The sequence below is a fragment of the Melopsittacus undulatus genome, chromosome 9 (assembly GCF_012275295.1).
Source record: "Melopsittacus undulatus isolate bMelUnd1 chromosome 9, bMelUnd1.mat.Z, whole genome shotgun sequence".
Taxonomy (NCBI): Eukaryota; Metazoa; Chordata; class Aves; order Psittaciformes; family Psittaculidae; genus Melopsittacus; species Melopsittacus undulatus.
The window spans coordinates 14,807,774-14,826,881 of record NC_047535.1 but is presented as its reverse complement, the minus strand read 5'-3'; positions in this window follow the sequence as shown (position 1 = coordinate 14,826,881).

The following is a 19,108-nucleotide window of genomic DNA, read 5'->3' as shown; positions in this document are numbered from 1 at the left end:
AATTCACAGAGGTTTAAATCAAGGCTTTGCTTTAAAACAACCTCTTGTCTTATTTTTCACAACACCTATGGTAAAGGCACTGTGTGCTCCAGGTGATGGCACCACATGCAGCCATCAGACTTCCTGGAGATAGGGTTGAACTACACTCACATCTTTAGTCCAATTGCTGGCTAAACCAAGGAAATGATATGAAGGAAAAGCTCTTTTTAAAGAGTCTGAAACCAAGTGCAAATATTAATGATGTTCCAGCTCTGTGAGTTGGGGACGGATCCTTATCCCGTTTCACAGATGAGTGAAATCTGAAGCAAGGTGATGAATTAAGTCAATAGCAGATTGAGGAATGGAAGCCTTTTCTCAACCTCCTGGTATGTGCTCTAGTTCACTGTGTACCTGCACACTGTCATTGCTTTAAGCTTACACTTAAAGATTAAATTGCTTCTTTAGCAAGAAAACAAGCCTTTCAGATTTATTCAATCAATAAGCAGTGTTCTTGGGACAGACAAAAAATGGAAGAGAAAATCAAAACTGAAAGAGGGTGAAAACAGCACTTAGCACTGGCAGGGGCAAATCTTTCTCTAACTGTTGCAGCTTGGCCTGGAGAGCACTTTCGTTCTGAGTGAATGAGGTTGGCAGTGAGACTGGAGTGAAAGAACAGCTGCTTCTAAGAAGGAAAGAAGGAAATAAAAGAGTTAAGTAAACAAATGCTAAAAGCCAGACTTCCTCCTCCATGAAAGCAGCCTTATCCCCACTGTCACCTGCAGAGAAGCCACAATGGTTACATGTAATTACAGGCCTTTTAATCACCTGCTTATGGCATGTATAGGCCAAAGGTACCCTTCCAGAGCAAAATTGTTTAGAAAGGAATAATAAAATAAGCAAATGAAAAAACCCAAAAAAGCATTTAATGAGAGGTTTCCTAGCAATAGGTCTGTGCTTGACGATAACTGAACCCACAGGTTATTCTCACCCTAGCTTCTCTTTCTCCTTGTAAGAGGACTTCAGTTCTTCTTTCTTTTATTTGCTGTATTTAATCAGAATTATTATACTTTATTCTTGATTTTGTTCTCTCTTGTAACTTATCTTTTCTTATGTAGTGTGAGGTAGGTCAGAGAGAGTGCCTGAGACCTTACCATGAGCCTGAAAAGTTGAATGACTGTATAAAATGCAAGTACAATAAAATAAACATCTGGTGCTCATTTGCTGGGATTGAAATAAGGCCTTTTAAGACATCATGCATGTGGTTGGGACTTACTTTTAGCAAGCACAAAGTTTCAACCCATACATCAAATCTAGCAGTATAACTTTTCTCTCCAGTATGATGACTTTCACATGTTTTACCCAAATTAATATATATGTTTCTTGCTATTGTGGCTTCACGTATAGATGACAGCTAGTGAGGACCTGATCAATGACTGTACCAAAATTGAAGTACTTGAGCTCTAGGTTGCTGAACTGGGCGACAGAGAGGAGGGAAGGAGTTTCCTCTGCTTGCTAGGGGACATACCCTGCCTGAGTGAGCTGCTTACAATTCACTAATGATGAAATGAAGGCGTCATGGTTCCAGTCTCTGGATATGTTAATTTTTCCACTGTGACATGTTATTAATTTTCTCTTTACAAATGGACAGTTCCACTTAGCTGCTAAAATGGGCTTTTCGCCAATTTTTTGCTGGGGTGGGGAGCCAGAAACTCATCTGGCAATGTGTAACTTCAAGGGTCTTTTTGACAGGAAAATGTTACAGGATCAAGTGTAGAGGGCACAACTGTGGCTTTAGAGAACAATTAGTAAGGAAATTCGGGAAGAAACCCCTTCATTCATTGGTAGTAGATTCAAAGAAGGTTTGTAACAATTAGCTTAGATACCTTCAGAAACCTCTAGTTCTATTTAGTAAGTGTTTCTTCCTATATATTTTTATGTCACCATCTAGAATATATTTACATAAATAGGCACTTAGATCCTCAATGCCTAGTATCTGTTTGCATGGGCTGCTGGCAGGCACACTACATGGATACACTTGGCTCAACCAGCCAATTACTTTGCTACTTATCTTCATGTCACTGTCCTGCTTTGTTATTGCAGCCTTCAATGCCACTTCTGTCTTCATCAACACTGTCTCATTCATGCTGTTTGCTTTGATGACTTTACTGGGCAACCTCTTTTGTGTTCTTGTCTCCCTGTGAGGGAGGCTTATTCTTCTGCAGTTTGCTTGCCTGGCTCACAAACCCTTGTGAATCGAACTGACGGTATTAACCTTACACAGAAGAGCAATGCTGGAGGATAAATGCCAATGCTTTGCTTGCTCTGGCTCCCATGGAAGTCAGTGGGAGGAGGACTAAGCATGGCACATCATGAAATATTACATTCAGCTAGCTCTGGATGAGATGCTTGAATCAAACCATGTAAGTTTGTTCAATCAGTGTGTCAATTGCTGGCTGTAAAAGCCGATTTTACAGTGGAGATCCAACATACTATTTCTGCACAGCAAGAGTGTGTCTCCTAGATTTTACTAGATCCTGAGCACATGTGCAAGTGTCTGTGGAATCAGTTACATAAATACCTCATTATAACAGGCTGTACACTCTTTCCTGCTATTGTGAGTTCCCATCAGAAGTACTTCATTCACATCTGACATTGTTCCAGCAATGGGTGTTCCATATATGAAAAAAATTCCTGACTGATACTGAGATGACTGTTGGACTGGTTTCATCTACCTGTGCTTAGTGATGTGTTACTAACATGAAGAGAAGCATGGCGTGAGGAGATAATAAATTTAGTATGGATATTCATCATCTAGGACTCCAGTTTTCTAAATCAGACATAGAACAAAAGTACATACAAATGTGCTTATGTCCTAATGCAGCAAGAGTGTTAAAGCATACACTAAGTGTTTTAGCATTGAAGTATTTTGAAACATGATGTTCAAGTGTTCTGTTGGTTATGAGCCTTAATGACAAGAGATGAGGGTAATAGAAGCCCTCTTCCATCTCCTCAGAGAAGATTGTTGCTGAAATCCTGACGAATCAATTTTAAGGAGATATTTTAGGCTGATGTTTTGCCCAGATTCTTCAGTTCCTGCACTGGGGATGCTCCCAGTAGAGTTTCCATGCATTTTGATAAAATGTGTGTGGGTTTGGGGGCCCTCTGTGAGAAGAGCAACTTTTCAATATTAAAGGTGCTCTATCAAACATCAGAAGAGAGAAGGGGCAATTCAGCTTCATGGCTGGGTGGTCTAAATATTGGCACATGATCTTCTGCAGCAGTTTTAGATTTTGAAAAGCAGCTTTTCCAGCACGTGTTTAGAATTGGAATAATTTACAATGTGAAGAAAATACAAATCACAGATCTCCAGTGTAAGTACGAAGGACCAGTCATCTCCTGTTTCCATATACTGCTTCTTGTGCCAGGTTTCTGCTTCGGAGCAAAGCCCAGGAGAAGGCCTTTGCTGGGAGAGTAATACTCAAAAGCTAAAGGAGACTCAGTAATGTGAGCTGGAATCTGTTGGACTTTGGAGCCTTAAGTCCTAGATAGGTGGGATCTAGTAATCTTCCTCCTGTAAGTGGAAGAGCAGTAAACCTGGCTGGCTGTTCATCCTCAGTGCAGTGTCAGGCATGGCCAGTTACATTGTGTGTGTATTCACCTCTCTTGTGCAGATCAAAGCAAGAGCAACTTCTTTTCCAGGAATGGGAAGTTCCTGGCTCCATTACATATGGTAATAGAATATGCTATATCAACTGCTGATAAGGTGCTGATTTAAAGAGGTGCAGACTGTAAGTCATGGGTTTCAGCGGACATATTTACCTCACAAAGACTGAATACAAGCAGAAAGGTTTTTGATTGTCTTCGGTGATAAACACCTTGAATCTGAGAGCTAGATTTCCTCCAATAGCAAGTGGACAAAATTCAATTGTTAACAGAGTTTGTCTGTGAGGATTTTACATTGTCTAGCTCCTTAAAGAAAATAGCTTGCTGAGTAAAACCAATCCCTTTCACTTTGCCATCTTTGCATTGGTGTCTGCACAAGTTCTTTTTGTTGTTGCTGGTCTGGTTTGTTTTGTTTTGTATGAATTAGGTCACTTTCCAGTCTCCTTGCATTAAAGCATGGTAATAAAATCCAATGTGACAGTTCCCCAAATGTTCCAGTGCTTTCAAGAGGGAGGTGTAGGGCAGCAAAGAAAGGCCCTGCCCTTGAAGGAATTAAATCTCTTGGAAAACAGTCTCAGGCCCTTCCAAGCGCTTCATTGACCGACTTTCCAGCAAACTGCTGACAACCTAATTGGACTGTGTTTGGATTGGTAAAACAGATCTGTGAGGCAGTCCCTAAGCAAAGGGGAAGATAAGCGGGGAAATGCTCTCAGGCTGCTCTGAACTTCCTCAGGCTAATACACTGTGCAAGAAGAAAGAGCCCCAGGCTAGCTCCTCTGTGGCGAAGTCTGGCTAGTGCAAGACACACAGACCACTTTGCTAAGGCAAGAGGAGACAAGCTGGGCAGTATGGGCAGCTACTGGGCTCCAGGGAACCAGAACTTGTTATTCAGTGGGGGAGAGAGAAAGGCTGGAGGGAATGGTGGAATGTGTGCTCTCTGCTACACATGATATTGCTGCAGCTTACTCTCCATGAACTGATGCTGCAGCAATCACAGTGGCTGAGGATCATGGTTAACCTCTTTTCATTTTCCTTCTTCCCCTCGTCCTCTTTTATGTAACTACCTAAAAAAGAAGAAATCCTTGAGTTAGCTCAATGCAAAGTTAATGCAATCCCATCAAAACAACAGATTCTTCTGATGTCATGCCAAACTCCTCGCAAGAACAGCTATAACCTTTCCTTTTTGGAGCAGCTCTGTTTTATTTTCATCTCTGATGAAACCAAAATACATGACCTATGTTCCAAGCCATACACTAAGACTTAATTCTGATCAGAGACATGTTTATCTCAAGGTGAAAATATTCAGAATTTTAATATCATTGCAATGAATTCCACTACAAGTACACATGCTCAGATAAATGAATGCTGTAGGCATAATACCTGTGGGTTAGGTGCATATTTTCTTTCAAAATTGTAATAGTTAAAAGCACTGATACCAGAGGTCCAGGAATGTAGAGCTGGCATCCTTTTGCACCCTTTGTGTGATGAAAGATTAATGTAGACTGCAAATAAAGTTTGCACCACAAGACAAAGAGTATTGCAGTATATCAGTCTCTAAACATATAGCTGAAATAGAGAAGGAAGAACAAACTTGAAGACTCAGAATGAATCCAAGGACCCTTTTCTAGTAGGTGATTGTAGATTTCTTCTGGAGATCCCCATCTCTATGTAGAGGTGAATGTTCCTTTGATGTTTCTGGCTCCCCACTATTTCAAAAGAAATACATTCTGTGTGGAGCTGTAGCCATTCAGTTGTAATTGCAGGTAGAACTGACCTCATAAAATAAGTGTAAAATTAGTAACAGCATATAATTATTAAAGTATATTTGTTGAAGTAAATCCCTTTTCTTTCTCGCTCATTTTACAGTTTCTCTGAGTAATGTCATTTTCTCCTGTAATTTAAACTGGAATCACTGTACTCATATCTCCTAAGTATGCCTTTTTTCACTAAGGTGTCACAACCAGCTGAAATTAAACCTAGCCAAAAGGAGCTCATTATCTTCCCTTTACCTTGTCTCCTTTCTGCCTTCAGTCCATTTCTTTGTCTTTCCCAGTCACTGAGGAAAACATAGTTATACAGTCTGTTTCGCAGGTCTGTTTCTCAGACTTGGACTTCACATTTGACTTTCCTCTTTTCTGGTGTTATGTCTGTCTCTGAAGCTTGTAGAGTCATTCTCTGTAATATCTCTATGATAATGACAGCCACAGAGCTAAACTTTCATTCTGGGGTTTGAGTCTCTGCCAGTAGTATTCTTTTCTTGATGATTTGGATTGCTCTATCCAGAATGATTTTGCTATAACCACGGCAGGGGGGTTGGAACTGGATGATCTTAAGGTCCTTTCCAACCCTAACTATTCGATGATTCTATGATTCTGACTCACCAGCATACACTCCCTTGTTCTCTTATCTTTATTTTGCTTGTCTTTGCTCTCAGGACCATTCATAGTTATGAACTCTGGCACTTTTATCCTCTATCACTCAGTGTAATAGATTCTTCAGTAATCATAACAATAGTTGTGGGCTAGAATCTGCTTCCTTTTTCCACATGCAACAGTGTATTATTACTCCTGGAATATCCGCTTTGGTTTCAATGGGCATATTGGAGAGATTGCAAAGAACTCATTCAGAGTAAGGGTAGGAAAATCTGCTCTGAATTAAAGAATCTCCAGATGAAGTCACTGAATCGATTTCAAAAATCAGTATCCTCTGAAATAGCAAAGCAACATGAACACATGTGTCATCATGTTAACATGCATTACAAATGAAGTGAATGGATGCCTGTGCATGAATGCCCTGGCTTGTAACATCCATCAGCTCATGTTTTGTAATAGCTGGGGTAAGAAAACTGTGAAAAATTAGCATCATTAAACTCATACAATATTAATTATCATACTGCACCATTAGCCAGCTTAGAAAGCTTTCAAAGACAGATATAGATAGATCTGACATGGCACTGCTGAACCAATAAGCAGATTTATTAATCTTTGATCTCCTTGTGCCCAGGGCTAACCTCTTTGCAGTCAGTAGGAGTCATTCTTACTAATGATGAAACTGTTTAAGAAAGAGCATTAATGGAGAATTAATTAAATATCATTAAATAAACTAGAAGTAGCTCTTGTCACCATGGGAAATAATGCATGAGTCATTGAGAAGTCACTGGATTTAACAGATTAACTGAGCAAAACAGTTCATTTAGTCCAAGATTTAGACTTTCCTAGAACACCAATTGAAATGCATTGCCACAATGAAGAATAGTATATCTCTGTTTGGTTTAGTTACTTGTATAGTGGGTAAAGGTCTGTTTCTGTGTGCATTAGGATTTATCAGAAAGTTGGTGCTCACTACTCTGGAATAGGTAATAACTGAAAACCTGGAGAATACTAAAGTTTATTTTTAAAATGGTGTAGGGTGAAAAACAATGGTTTATGTAGGCTCTATGATGCAAAAAGTACATCTTAAACTCTGAGAGTAGCACAAATAAATAGTTAGCTGCTTTTCTTTGTCTCTTCCCTTTGAGTATATTTCCCCATTTTCAGCTGCATCGAGTTCATTCATTTAAGAGAACCTTTCTAAGTCAGTGGGAAAATACTCTCTATCAGTGATATGCATTTAATGAAAGTGACAGCAAATTGCTCGCTTTTCATAATGTTCCAGATAAAACACTGCCTTTTTATAAAAGCTGACTTAAAATTGAAATCAGTCTCATAGATAAAGTACTTTTATTCTAACTGCAGGACTGCACAGTTCTATGTACTAGAGAGAAATGGTGAGGAGGTGCCGCCTACAAAAGCATGAGTATACGAAAGACATTAGTTTCGGGTTTGGCAGGTGAAGTTCTTTAATATCAATACCGTGACATCCATTCTGGTAGGAGTTAATCTTCATAGAACTGATCCAACTGGTAGAGAAAGAATGATTTCCTAAGGCAGCAGCAGACCATATTAGCATCTGCAGTGGAAGTCTGGGTTTCTGACACATTGCCAGTAGTACTTTATACCACAGGGATTCCCTTTGAAGCCTGCAAGTGCAAAAACCTCTTCTGTATTTTCTGTTATTGAGTGACTCAGAGGCTTATTCTGTCAATGTGCTTTCCTGTGGGGATGGAGATACAACAAGAATTTTTAAAACTTGATTTCCAAATTTCTTTGCCTTCTTAAATTCCAATTCCGGCACCTTGCTTAAAAGGGTGGGTTTGCATTCCTGCTGTTGCTGTAAATATGCACCCTGGTGAGATACAGCTGGCAGAAAATCCAATCAGTTAAAAGCAGTGAGTTTCAAACTGAAGTATGGAGTTATCCTGCTTTGCTCTTAATTTTTTAAAATCCCTCTCCCTATGCTTTTTATTTCTAAAGATATTAAAGGGGATGTGGGACAATTAAATGCCATGACCCTGCTACTGCTTGATTACGGATGACTATAGTGACTTTGGATAGTCCTGGTTGAGATTCACTAGGCTTCCCTCCTATCTCCAAACTGAAACGAAATTTACAGGGCAGGGCTGGCTCCAGAGGGACTTTGAAGAAAACACTGGAATTTTCTGGAGCCTACATTTCACAGAGTAAAGGAATGGAAAGAAATCTCAGAGGATTATTTTTTCTCTAATTTGTAGGAAAATCACAGATGTGGTTTGTTTTCTTAGCTTGTGACACCTTAAATTATATCAGTTTGATGTAAACATAATATTTAGATAGATTTAAAGCATTAGTTTCTTACAGTACCAATGTTTTAAGTGGCAGCCTAAGGGAAGTGATTTTTCTTTATGTTCATCTGATAACATTCCAAATATCAATTATTTCTTTTTGTCCCACAAGTGAAACAATTGGCCTGGGGAAGATGCCAAGAACTTAAAAAGTGTTCCAACGTGTTGGCTTGTACGCCTCATGGCTTGTAAAGCAAATGTTGCTAATACTCCCATCATCTTTCTACACATGCACACAGTGCTATCCTAATATTCTCATCTGCTACAACATTACACTCTGTCTAGAGATCACAAAGAGTCAATCTAGCAGAGCTGCTCCGCAACAAGCAGTAATGCCATGAACAATTGACCTCCTCTTTTCTATTGCTTTTAGTGCCCAGGGCTGGGAAACGAAAGGTTTTCATCTATTCTGAAACTGGAGTGTTGATGTGCTGCTGTTGGGCTGTGACACACAGCAGTAAACAGTCTTCTAGATGTAAGTCAGGATTGTCATGCACTTAGTGCTGTATGAGCTCTAAATGGCCTTATATACTACTTGAGTTCCACTTTTGATACTCAGTTGAAATTGGAAGACTGGTACGGATTTTTTTGTCCACCTTCCTAGTGGATTATTGGGAAGAGCTAAGGATCTGTAAATCAAGTTACAGATCTTGCGAGGTACAGAGAGCTTTTAGTTCTTGCTTTAGGAAGCAAACCACCTGTACTGCTTCAATTGAAGTCCCATATAGGTAGTCAGCTATCTGTTTGTCTTTTCAGTGCATCACCTATCCTTTCTGCCCATGTCACTGTTCATTGTCACTGTGAGTCTGTTCTGTATTTAGCATGGTGGCCCACCTACTTTTCTTGTCAGATGCAATTAATGTCATCGCATCCAGAGAAAGGAATGACATTTGAGAGCTGGCTGCACAAACTTGTTACCTCCTACAGTACGACTGGTTAACTCTTCACTTCTTTTCTTGCCCAGCCTTTCTCTAGGTTGGGAACTGAAATAAGTGCCAGCTGAACTGGCAAGGTGAATTGTTTCAGATGCAGGAGGTAGTAGCTTGAGCCAGTAACACATTACATCTATTTTTGGGGTTTCTTCCTACCTAAAGAGACTAGTGCAGCATACTATATATAGTCAGTGTCATACCACTCACTGCATGTGAGTATGGTACAACCAGGCCTTTAGATCTGTCAGATAAAACAGAATTTGAAACCTTTAGCCAGCAGCAGACTACGCTGTCACAGTCATTAGACTAAAAACCATGGGATGTGCATTAGAGATTATTGTGAAAATATATTCTATCTGACCACAGCTACAGGCAGTGTCTTTCTGAAGCAAGAAATAAGTCATCAGAATGCAGGTCTGATTTAACAGCAGAAAGTCAGGAGGAGGTTTTATGCTGTTTACCTTCAAAGAGGTGGGGAACCTTTTTTATTTTTGTGTCTGTAGTTGTTCTAATGAGTTCATGTAAATGTTTCATTATTCAGTCCATCATGCTCTGCCCATTTCCCAAAGGCAAATATTGTTTCTGGAACTGGGATATCTCAAAATGATAAGTAAGGTGTTGTTCCTTTGCAGAGAGGTTCACTGGTGTCGCTTGAGAAGACCAAGAGCAAACCTCTCATACAAATCACAGTGGACAGGGTTAATTGCAACTGCTGTCACAATCTGTCCTTGTGTGCCTTGCCAGGAGATCACCATTGCCTGATGACTGAAAAGAAGTGCTGAATCCTCTACAGTTCTTAGTTCCCTTCACTGATCAATGTTCCTACCCCTCAGTTTCTTGCATTGCAGGTACAGATTCCATATGTGGCACCTGGAAGCAGAGGTATTTGGTATGCCACAGGCTGGCTGCCTAAGGATTATGCCACCTATACCACACCTGTGCTCTACCTATGCCACAGTTTGTTGAAATCCATAGTGTATCGAGTCCTTAGCAAATTCACATTCCTGGAGCACAAGAAGCTCCTGATTACAGTTTAGTTGTCTTGATATTTACCAATCTTTCCCTTTTGTTTTATATCATAGGCAGTTTTTCCAGTAATCTTGCTTCTGATAGTGGAACATCTCTTTGTTCAGGATAGTAGCCTCCATTACTAAACTCTCTCTCTCTTTCTAAGAAGGTTAGTCTAAGTCTTTTCATTACTACTACTCTGGCAATAGATGCAGAATTTCAGAAAAACATTAGAGAGAGTCCATTCAAAGTCAGTGGTATTATCTTGGTAAAACCCCTCCTGTTCCGTAAAGGAAGATGCATTCAGCTTAGTGGCTTTCTGTCATAGCCCATTAAGCAAAATAAAAATTAATCAATATACTACAGTTTCTTCATTTCCAGCTGTGATAATCTGCAATTATCTCTCTGACATATGGGCTCCATTTCTCTTTAGAAATTCTGCTTAGGTTTGTAGCTTTCATTTTAGCAGAGATTCAACATCCTGGGTCCCAGATACATACACTGTTTCATTTGTACCAAGAATATATCATTCACAATTATTTATGAATGAACAAATGTAGACAGAATTACATCTACAGCATCTGGCATAACAGGGACTTTAGTCTTGGGAGGGTCTTTGAAGGCAGTAGTAAAAAACAGTGCATAGTTGAAAAATCTTAGTGATGTCTGTGTTCATAGGCCCTTTTATGATTTAGGTCTGGCTGTTTCTATGGAGCTATTGAATGTTTCTTTTGGGTGTAGACATAGATTTGGTATTGCTCTTAAAATGTGCACATAATGACATTTCTACTTTTATAAACTATCTCCCCAGACACAAGCACTCTCAATGATAAACAAACAATGCCATTCTTTTTTGTGCTTTTTCCCTCTTTTTTTCTCTTGTATGGTTGGAAAGCCAGAGCTCTCTGACACTCTGGTAGCAGAAATTGAGTTCAGATGAGGAGCGTGCTCTTTATTCAGTGACCCACAACAGTTAATGGTCAAAAGGAAGTGTTTAGCTTTTCGCTCTACAATCTGTGGTTTGGGATGGCTGTTCCTATTTCTGAAATGGAAAGATGTTGATGCTCTTTGCAAATTAAACCAGTATTACAGTAAAATAAAAGTTTAAATATCCCCACAGCCTCACTGTGGCCCCTTCTGTCAACTTTGTTCTGAAAAGCAGAGAGATTACATCAGCACAATCAAGTTTTGAGTGTAGTTATTCCCTTTAATAATGTGCCCATATAGTCATAGTTCTGTTGTTTGTATGCCAGCTTTTATGTAAATACCTTCCTGAAATGCAGTTGTAGCATTTCACCTACTTACTTTGAGAGTTGATATCTTTAAACTACTCAACATAATATCCTGTCCTTCTCCCATGTTTTTCCTGTTAACATTATTGATGGAAGATGCTCAAAGGAAACTGCTTAAGGCCGAATGCATCTGGGATGCAGATGGACGAGTTACATGTGGGCGCAGTGACATGAAGCGTGCCCTACACTAGGTGGTGCTGGAGGGAGAACCTGCGGCCTCCTTAGTACTCCAGCTGCTGCCATTATCTTTAAAATGGACTTCAAATTGATTCTGAGACAGAAGTGGGTTTCTTAGATTTTGAATGAGGAAGGGGCTCTTGAGAAAAACGAGACAAATTCTGTAGAAAGTGTCTTATTTGTACTGAGGGGTTGCATGAATGTAAAATTGTGTCAGCTGTTGCTAAGGGACTGAAGCCCCAGGTGGTATGTCCCTGTATCTGGGCCAGATTTTCTGCTTTTCCAGGGGTCTATGAAGGTCCCTGAACCTGTGAAGCCATTCAGAACATCAGGCTTTTCATGTCTGACCTAAAGAAAACGGAAGTTTCAGAAATAGGTACTTTGCTCATAAGCACTTTTGAAAATCGTGTATCCTAAACTATAAATTGAGAAGCCTAAATACAACTTCTTCTCTGGAGAATTGTGTTCATACTTTCCCAGTTTGATTGCTTTCAGCTCTTCATCAGAGCATTGAGTGAGGCACATAGGTAAAAATACTGCGATTCATAGGGGTGCTGATTACCCTCTCCTTTTACTGACATCAGCAGGAGTTCAGATTATTGTTAATTCTAAAGACTGGAGTTCTTTTACATGGATACCTCATGATATAGTTTGTACATATTTCAGTATCCTTGTTTGAAAATCATGTTCATAATCACCTAGGTCCCTTGAGATGACCCCTCTGATCTTAATTGATGAGGAAGTGGCTTGAGTTATCTTGATGCTTTCCAGATAATATTTAGACAAAGAATGTCTGCATTATTGCTTTTCAGTCTGAAATCTGCAGATCTAGTACTAGGGAGGAAGCCTGGAAAACAATAACCCCCTTGTCAGAGACTCTGGTTTCTGTTGGGAACGGTCACTTGGCCTGTTTAGTTAATAAGGCCCAGAAACCTTCTAAATTAGAAAGAGCAAAGGATGTTAGTTTAGAAGGTCAGAAGGTTAACAATGGAAGGAGCAGTTGTACTCAAGGTCATTTTCTGAGCAAAGTTTTGCAGGACAAAACAAAGATGGGAGAAGGATTGAGTGAGTTAGAACACCTACGGTTTGCATATTCCTAGACCTCATCTTCTAGCAGTATAAATGTCATATCTTTAGTGGAACTAGTCAAATTGTGGTTGCTTTTATTGGTAAGGAATAACTCCAAACCCTTTGTCTTATTATTGTTTTGAAATAGGCTGATGAAAAAGTTTTCAAAAACATTTGGAATTTTATATTTAATTAGTGGATGGGATCCCTATTTCCTGGTTCTAATTTATGTGGAATGCTAAATATTCTGTTGTGTTAGGAAAGAGAAAATTAATTTTCTTCATCTTCTTTTTGTCTGCCAGATGTAGTGGAAAGCTTTTGAATTTAGCATATACACAAAGGTCAGGGCACCAGAGTAAAACCTAGGACTGTGCAAATGGCTTGGCCTTTATAGCTTCAGGACATGGCCCTGTTGGGATTTAATTCCAGACCTAAATGAGAATATATTCCTTTGAATTCACTCATTCTTCTTCTAGACATTTGGAAAAAATAACAGTCCTCTATCCCTGGAGACGAAGATACTCTAAGAGTCTCCAAAGGCCATGCATCAGGAAGTCCATCTGCCTGAGGAAGTAAATTTTAATAGACCTGTGCTGTCTTCAGAGAAGAGCTGACACAGTTTGATTACTTTTATATTGACAGCTATGGCTTTATTAATGCCTTTTGTTCAAGCAAATGAGACTTGCAGAGTTCCCTGAAGCTTCTGTGAACAGCACTGATTTCTGACACCATGATAACCCCTTCATGAAAAACAAACAACTTTTCTGCTTTAGTGGTTACAGGGAGTGTTTCCAATATCACAGTGAAACTTCAGCACTGTCACAACTTCCAGTATTAAGACAAGGCTAGGTAACACACAGAGCACTGCTCCCACATTTTTAGTTCAGTTTGTTGTGACCACAAAGGGACACTACCAGGCATAGCTCAAAGGAAAGGCTGGGTTTTAAAAGCTGCTTCTTCAACACCACTACCCCTTGCCTGATTCAAATGCACATTTGGAGACATCTACTAAATACATAATATGAGTTATTTATTTAAAAGCCTCTGGTAGGAGAACAGTAACTTCATTCCTGACTGTTAGACATAGCTGTGAAAGCTTATTTAGATCAGAGATAGTTTAATTTTATTTCCTAGAGATCTACGTAGACCAGTGTGTCCCAGCCCCAGGAGCCCAGGAAGTGCCTGCCTCAGATCCTCTGGTTTCCTAGCCTAGTCTTTGCCTTAAGTTGCTTCTGAGCAAGTGCAAATGATTTTACTGCTTAAAGAGCTTTGCATTATCTTGGCTGAAGCAAAGGAATTGGGCTGAAGGGAAGCATCTCCAGAATCAGTTGCATCACTCTGAATACACTATTTCATTAAGCTTCCTTCAGTAAAGGACAAACTGGGGAAAGAGAGCCATTCTTGACTGACAGAATCACAGAATCCATCAAAACTGTGTAAGGCTTTTCGCAGAGGATGACTTTCACTCCCAGGCCATTCTCAACTGTAATGGAGTCTGAAATTCAATACATTCTTTTTTTTTTCTGAAGTACATTATTCTACCCCAAAAACCATAAAGCTCTGTTTAATCACATCAACAGATTTTTTTCCCTATCCATACAAGACTGTATTTTAAGCTTGCAGATTGTTAATGTGTCTTCAAAACTGTTACATTCTGCCCTGTTGCTTTATCTGAACCAAAGGGGCTTTGGGACTGATAACTCCCTTTAAGCTGGCAAGCCACATGCATGCAGAATCTGACTTTTGGGAGACAGAAGTGTTCAAGGCAGCTGGTGATGGCTGGGCAGTTTAGCCAGAAGGTAATGTCACTTATGTTCCTATCATTCTCAGTCAATGCTCAAATTCTGTGCATGTACACTAAAAGGTTCAGCTACTTAAAATCTATATTGGGTACTGGTTATTCAGTCTGACCCTTCTGCACAACTATTCAGGAGTTTGCAAGTGGTTTTACAAAGCAGTCATTTAAAATAATTTATATTACAGACAGAATATTAGTCTGAGACTGAGTGATCTTGATTTTCCTCTCTGCTAATATTTGTGGGTTTATTCTGGTACTGGCCCAGGAAAATGTACCCTTGAGCATCTCTAAAAGGCAGTTCCTAGTCATTATGTTACCAGCATTGCCACTGCGCATAGCTGGATCAGGATCAAATTGCTCAGCAGTCTGCAGAATTAATGCCCAAGTGAAAACACAATCAAACTCCCTTTGTTTTCCAAGTAAAAGCAGCAAATTTCACTTTGGTTAAGAAAACAATCTCCCATTTTATTGTATTCTTGTAGCCGTTCAGGAAAGCAGGTGGCCAGCTTAAAGCCTGACTGTGGCAGAGAACAGGGATCAGTTAGTTCACCTTGAAAGGGAACATTATAGGAAAGGGATTAAATGATAATATTTAATTGCTTTTAATGAACATAAAATTGACAAACACTTTGCTGTCTGCTTTCACCAGTGTAAGTATTCATTTAGTTTCCTATTAGTCAGGTCTCAAAAAACAACAGGATAACTTGGGACTGTATATCCCTCTAGTGTTTTAGCTTGGGAATAGTGGGTATTCTTTCAGCTTGATGAGAATGCAGTAGAAGGTACAACGCAACATGCAGAAATGCTGTGTACTCTGCATACATTTGTATTACATTTCACCTATTGTCATGCTGGAGGCCCACTGTAAAATCATTTGGCAGATAAATTTACAATGGTAATTTGCTTTCCAGTTGTATAATTTATTAATGTCAGAAATAATTTATTATATTCTTCCTTAAACCAAGCTTTTTTTTCTAGGTACCACCTTAGTAAATAAAATCTATTGTTTACACTGAGCCTCATGTGACTTCCCAGTGGTCAGTCCATAACCTCAAGGGGATAGTTTTGGTCACATTACTGGTCACTTACTTGGATGGATGATGGAGTGCCCCAGTCCCATCTGTACATATATTACTTTCTTTTGTCTTAGGGGCACAGTTGGAAAGATTAATTAGGTCCATCTGCAGGGAAGGATCAGCCTTAGGGGATTCAGGTAAATAAAATAAATGCTGAGGGGGATGTTTTGAAAATCAAACTGTTTTCCATAACATTAATGGGGAAATTACATGCAGGAGGAGACTGAAAGAAAAGTAAAACTGCCTTTTAGTCTGGGTTATTTCAGCATGACCTGATAAACATCTATTGCTGCTGTGCTAGGATAAGGATCTGTGAAGAGGGTTAAAGTCCATGGGCAATACTCTCAGCTGATATAAATCTCTATCATGTTCTGATCTCAGTGGAGCTACCTTCACTTTATTACACTAGAGATCTGCTGCAGTGGTACCATTTCTGTCCTTCAGTTGCATGACATGCAGTAAACTGATCCTAATTCACATTCTGTCCCCTTCTAGTTTCTTTTTCTTATAACAGTGCTATATTATTTATGGGTCTTACACCCTACCTCTGTCTTCCTTTTCTTTCAGCTTCTTTCCATATTTTCTTCCTTATCTTTTCCTTCCCTTTCCTCCAAAAAGTTCAGCATGCAAATGGATCCAGTAGCATTGAGCAAACTGATATGGTCACAGTTTGTAAAATAGAAACTCAGCTGTTACTAACTTTTATATCCTTATTATTTTTTATTTTATATCATTTTATATCATTCTGATTATTATTAGAAATGTGAGGGTGTATTTTTGAGATAGAGAGGGAAAACATAAATTATTTAAAATGAAACGGAAGAAGCATGTAGAAAGGATACAAAGAAAAATGTAACTCAAAGGGCAAGGGAGGGATAGTTATTGGTGATCACTTCAGCTACTGTGTATATACATGGAGAGCTGCTGGTGAGAGGGAAGATGCCGGTCTCCAGCCTGTGTCAGCAGCAGTGCCCCCTCAGCCTCAGGGAAAGACAATTCCTTCTGTGGTTGAGCTTTGAGGTCTAATTCCAAACAGTTGTTGAGTCCACAGTATGCAGTGGTTGAGTGAAACTGCCTCTCCCTCTGAATAAGGTGTGAATAGGTACACATTGCCAGACAGAGCCAGTTTAGATACCTTAGAGTGTATCTGAAGTTTTGTTTTAGGAAATGTACTGTATATGTGAATCTGTAACTCTTGGTATTTAGATAAGATTGTCATATAAATTAAAATGTAATGTGATATCTATGTATTTAAGATTAACAGCTCCATGTACTACTATTGCAGTATTGTTCCCTGTAGCTGCAGGGTATTCTGAGGGTTCTCTCCAGGTCTTCATGAAATAGGTCAATGGCCACAGTCCAATACCTAGAAAGCAATGGACATATCTTAGACTCTCACAGCTAACATCTACTGGAATAGTTCTTGTTTGTACCTGTGGTGCAGCAAACAAAGGAACAGTTACAGAGCTTCAGTGGTTCTTTAAAGAATAAATTGTCCACCCTTAAAATATTCTGGGCCAATTTGTTTTCTCAGGTACTGGTAGGTGGTCCCTACCTTGTTTATGCTACACACACTTATTATCACAAGTAGCTAAGGACTTTGTCCTGAAAAGAGTGAGCCAGATAACTTCCCCTAACCTCCATGTATACATATATTCTGCAGAATTCTGGAAGCAAGCCTGAATGATGGTATTATGTTTTCAGCTGAGCAACTGGGAACCTGAAACTGAGGTACTGAGCAGGATTTTTCTTCCCTGTTTCGTAGTAATACACAGATTGGGTTTCTAGGACCTGCAGCCTTTTCTTTGTAAGACTTGAATCTACCTGCAATAGGGAAATTATTTGTGGGTTTGGGTTTTATTTGTTTGTTTGTTGTTTGTTTGTTGGTTTTGGAGTTTTTTTGAGGCCATTGGAAATCTTTAAACAAAGTATTTCAGATGGGGATTAATCCTTTTTTTCCTTTGCTAGGAAGTGAAAAATGCTTCATGCTGTTTTCTGCATTTGGTTTGGTTTGCTTTTCAAGGAAACCCTGTTACTGAAAACAAATATTCCTCACTGAAGTTGTTATTTCAGAGAAAAAAAAGTACATGCCCATCAAAATATTTCAGGTACAGAACCATGCCAGGTCTCAAGGGTATCCTGAAAGATGAGGGGAAAATACCTGTAGGAAAAGACAAATATTTGGTTCTGCTCTATGACTCTTACTCAGGTAAAATTCTTCCTGGAATAAGTAGTAAGGGCAAATTTCACTATATAGGAACTGGAGAATCTTGCCTAACATATGGCTAAAGTAACTCTCAGACTTGTATATTTTCCAGGAGTGAACACATTTTATACATATCTCAAGTAACCAACTTGTTAATTTTACAGAGTGAGTCTAACAAGTGAAGAGTAGCTGTGAATGTACCATGAAGCTGGCTCAGCAAAGGTTTTCTGAGTGGGAAATCACAGCCTCTAATGTTCTGAGTATTTTCTTACGCACAACAGCAGCAGAAAAACTCCATATGCCTTAACCCATCAAATTCTGTTGCCCTTAATCGTGTGGATAAACCAATAAGGAACAATAAGGAGCTTTAATCTGGCATCTTTGACCTGAAGCTGAGGGATTGGTCATGGAAATGGGAATGGTCTGGAAAGTCGGAGAGGCACAGGGCAGCACTCAAATCTTTAGGACACCAGTGTTAATGTAAATAAGTGTGAAATAGGTCGATGTGCTTCTCCACCATGGGCACTGTTCTTTCTCATGCATTAGGAACATCCTCCAATTCCACAGCTATAACCTCCAGGTGCCCAAACTACCACAGAGCAGCAAGGAGTGTGTGGCTGTGACTGGGGAACAACGCAGACATTGTCTATGTCTATCACCCTTCTTGAAGGGGCAGGCTTGCATCAGGGGGCAGTGACAGATTCCTTACAACCATCTCCTACCCTGGAAAGGGCTCCAGGTCTTCCAGGTTAGCAACACTGGAGCAGACCTGCCAGGCTGGGAGGCTTGTGTGCCTGGGGAGCTCAGGGCCAGTGTGGAATGTAGGACTATGCATTGGCCCTCCTGTGAAGGGGATCAACCCAGCATGAGCCTGGAAAGGCTGTTCTTGTTTGGATTGCCCTCTCTCTTCCCTGCCTGCCTCTGGGGTCTTTCATCAAGTTCTCAATGTCCACACCAGATGAGGGACAAGTGACTACCAGGCTCTCCTTCCTGGGGAACTCCAGGAGGAAGCTGGCAGGCTGTGAGGACTGGAAGGAAGGAAGGAAAAAAGAAAGGATGGATGGATGGATAGATGGATGGATGGATAGATGGATGGATGGATGGACAGATGAAAACGGATGGATGGATGGACGGGCAGGTGGATGGATGGGTGGGTGGACGGACAGCCGGCAGGGCCATGTCTGGGCGGGCGTGAGGGGGCCGGCTATGC